We start from the raw sequence: 3,224 nt of genomic DNA, 5'->3' as shown, positions 1-3,224 counted from the left end.
CTCGCTCTCACGCTCGCGCTCTCACGCTCGCTCTCTCTCTCACGCTCGCTCTCTCTCTCACGCTCGCGCTCTCTCTCGCTCGCGTTCTGTCTCTCTCGCTCGCGCCTCTCTCTCTCGCGCTCTCTCTCTCGCGCGCGCTCTCTCGCGCGCGCTCTCTCGCGCGCGCTCTCTCCGCGCGCGCTCTCTCGCGCGCGCTCTCTCGCGCGCGCTCTCTCGCGTGCGCTCTCTCTCTCTCTCTCGCTCGCGCGCTCTCTCTCGCTCGCGCGCTCGCTCTCGCGCTCTGTCTCTTGCTTGTGCTCTCTCTCTCTCGCGCTCGCGCTCTCTCTCGCGCTCACGCTCTCTCTCTCGCGCTCTGTCTCTTGCTTGCGCTCTCTCTCCTCGCGCTCTGTCTCTTGCTTGCGCTGTCTCGCTCTCTCGCGCTCTCTCTCGCGCTCTCTCTCGCGCTCTCTCTTTCGCTCTCTCTTTCGCTCTCTCTTTCGCTCTCTCTTTCGCTCTCTCTTTCGCTTTCGCTCTCTTTCGCTCGCGCGCTCGCTCTCACTCTCTCTTGCTCGCACTCTCTCTCTCACACGCTCGCGCTCTCTCTCTTGCTCACTCTCTCGCTCTCTCTCTCGCTCTCTCAGTCTCTCTCACGCTCGCGCGCTCTCTCTCTCTGTCGCACGCGCTCTCTCTCTCGCTCTCTCGCTCGCTCTCTCTCGCTCGCTCGCTCGCTCTCTCGCTCGCTCGCTCTCTCTCGCGCTCTCTCTCTGTCGCGCTCTCTCTCTGTCGCGCTCTCTCTCTGTCGCACGCGCTCTCTCTCTCTCTGTCGCACGCGCTCTCTCACTCTCGCTCGCGCTCGCGCTCTCTCTCTCGCTCGCGCTCTCTCTCTCGCTCGCGCTCTCTCTCTCGCTCGCGCTCTCTCTCTCGCTCGCGCGCTCTCGCTCGCGCTCTCTCTCTCGCTCGTGCTCTCTCTCACGCTCGCGCTCGCGCTCTCTCTCTCTCTCTCGCGCTCGCGCACTCGCTCGCGCGCTCTGTCTCTCGCTCGCGCGCTCTCTGTCTCTCGCTCGCGCACAATCTCTCTCGCTCGCGCACGGTCTCAGTCGCGCTCTCTCTCTCTCGCTCGCGCTCTCTCTCGCTCGCGCTCTCTCTGTCTCTCTCGCTCGCGCTGTCTCTGTCTCTCTCGCTCGCGCGCTCTCTCTGTCTCTCTCGCTCACGCACTCTCTCTGTCTCTCTCGCTCGCGCACAATCTCTCTCGCTCGCGCACACTCTCGCTCGCGCACACTCTCGCTCGCGCACACTCTCGCTCGCGCACACTCTCGCTCGCGCTCTCTCTCTCTCGGTCGCGCTCTCTCTCTCTCGGTCGCGCTCTCTCTCTCTCGGTCGCGCTCAGTCTCGCTCGCGCTCTCTCTGTCTCTCTCGCTCGCGCACTCTCTGTCTCTCTCTCTCTCGCTGGCGCACACTCTCTCGCTCACGCGCTCTCTCTCTCTCTCGCTCACGCGCTCACTCTGTCTCTCTCACTCGCGCACACTCTCTCTCACTCGCGCACGCTCTCTCTCACTCGCGCACGCTGTCTCTCTCGCTCGCGCTCTCTCTCTCGCTCGCGCTGTCTCTCTCGCTCGCGCTCTCTCTGTCTCTCGCTCGCGCGCACACTCTCGCTCGCGCACACTCTCGCTCGCGCACACTCTCGCTCGCGCACACTCTCGCTCGCGCTCACACTCTCGCGCGCGCTCCGTCTCTCGCTCGCGCGCTCCGTCTCTCGCTCGCGCGCTCCGTCTCTCGCTCGCGCGCTCCGTCTCTCGCTCGCGCTCTCTCTGTCTCTCTCTCTCGCGCTCTCTCTCTCTCTCGCTGGCGCACACTCTCTCTCTCGCGCTCTCTCTCTCTCTCGCTGGCGCACACTCTCTCTCTCGCTGGCGCACACTCTCTCTCTCGCTGGCGCACACTCTCTCTCGCTCGCGCTCTCTCTGTCTCTCGCTCGCTCGCGCTCTCTCTGTCTCTCGCTCGCGCGCGCTCTCTCTGTCTCTCGCTCGCGCGCGCTCTCTCTGTCTCTCGCTCGCGCGCGCTCTCTCTGTCTCTCGCTCGCGCGCGCTCTCTCTGTCTCTCGCTCGCGCGCGCTCTCTCTGTCTCTCGCTCGCGCGCGCTCTCTCTGTCTCTCGCTCGCGCGCGCTCTCTCTGTCTCTCGCTCGCGCGCGCTCTCTCTGTCTCTGGCTCGCGCGCGCTCTCTCTGTCTCTCGCTCGCGCGCCGTCTCTCGCTCGCGCGCCCTCTCTCGCTCGCGCGCCCTCTCTCGCTCGCGCGCACTCTCTCGCTCGCGCGCACTCTCTCGCTCGCGCGCACTCTCTCGCTCGCGCGCACCCTCTCGCTCGCGCGCACCCTCTCGCTCTCGCTCTCTCTGTCGCTCGCGCTCTCGCTCACGCGCTCTCTCTCTCTCTCGCTCTCGCGCTCTCTCTCTCTCTCTCGCTCACGCGCTCTCTCTCTCTCTCGCTCACGTGCGCACTCTCTCTCTCGCTCGTGCTCACTCTCTCTCTCTCGCTCGTGCTCACTCTCTCTCTCTCACTCGCGCACACTCTCTCTCGCTCGCGCACACTCTCTCTCGCTCGCGCACACTTTCTCTCGCTCGCGCACACTTTCTCTCGCTCGCGCACACTCTCTCTCGCTCGCGCACTCTCTCTCTCGCGCACTCTCTCTCTCGCGCACTCTCTCTCGCTCGCGCACTCTCTCTCTCGCGCTCACTCTCTCTCGCTCGCGCTCACTCTCTCTCTCTCGCTCGCGCTCACTCTCTCTCTCTCGCTCGCGCTCACTCTCTCTCTCTCGCTCGCGCTCACTCTCTCTCTCTCGCTCGCGCTCACTCTCTCTCGCTCGCGCTCTCTCTCTCTCTCGCGCTCTCTCTCTCTCTCGCGCTCTCTCTCTCTCTCGCGCTCTCTCTCTCTCGCTCGCGCTCTCTGTCTCTCGCTCGCGCACACACTCTCGCTCGCGCACACACTCTCGCTCGCGCACACACTCTCGCTCGCGCACACACTCTCACTCGCGCTCTCCCTCTCTCTCTCGCTCGCGCGCTCTCTCTCTCTCGCTCGCGCGCTCTCTGTCTCTCGCTCGCGCGCTCTCTGTCTCTCGCTCGCGCGCTCTCTCTCTCGCTCGCTCTCTCTGTCTCTCTCGCTCGCGCACACTCTCTCTCTCTCTCCCTCGCGCGCTGTCTCCCTCGCGCGCTGTCTCCCTCGCGCGCTGTCTCCCTCGCGCGCTGTCTCCCTCGCGC

The 3,224-nt window shown here is 65.8% G+C and overlaps 1 pseudogene; it reads right to left on the bottom strand.

Moving 5' to 3' along the window:
* Nucleotides 1-2,518, bottom strand: part of LOC132208409 (zinc finger CCCH domain-containing protein 13-like) — a 3,048-nt pseudogene extending 530 nt beyond the window's left edge.
* Nucleotides 2,519-3,224: the final 706 nt, after the last annotated feature.

This window comes from Stegostoma tigrinum, unplaced genomic scaffold, assembly GCF_030684315.1.
Source record: "Stegostoma tigrinum isolate sSteTig4 unplaced genomic scaffold, sSteTig4.hap1 scaffold_386, whole genome shotgun sequence".
In the NCBI taxonomy this organism is placed as follows: domain Eukaryota; kingdom Metazoa; phylum Chordata; class Chondrichthyes; order Orectolobiformes; family Stegostomatidae; genus Stegostoma; species Stegostoma tigrinum.
Note: the sequence above shows the minus strand (reverse complement) of the source record. Positions and strands in the feature narration are given on the sequence as shown.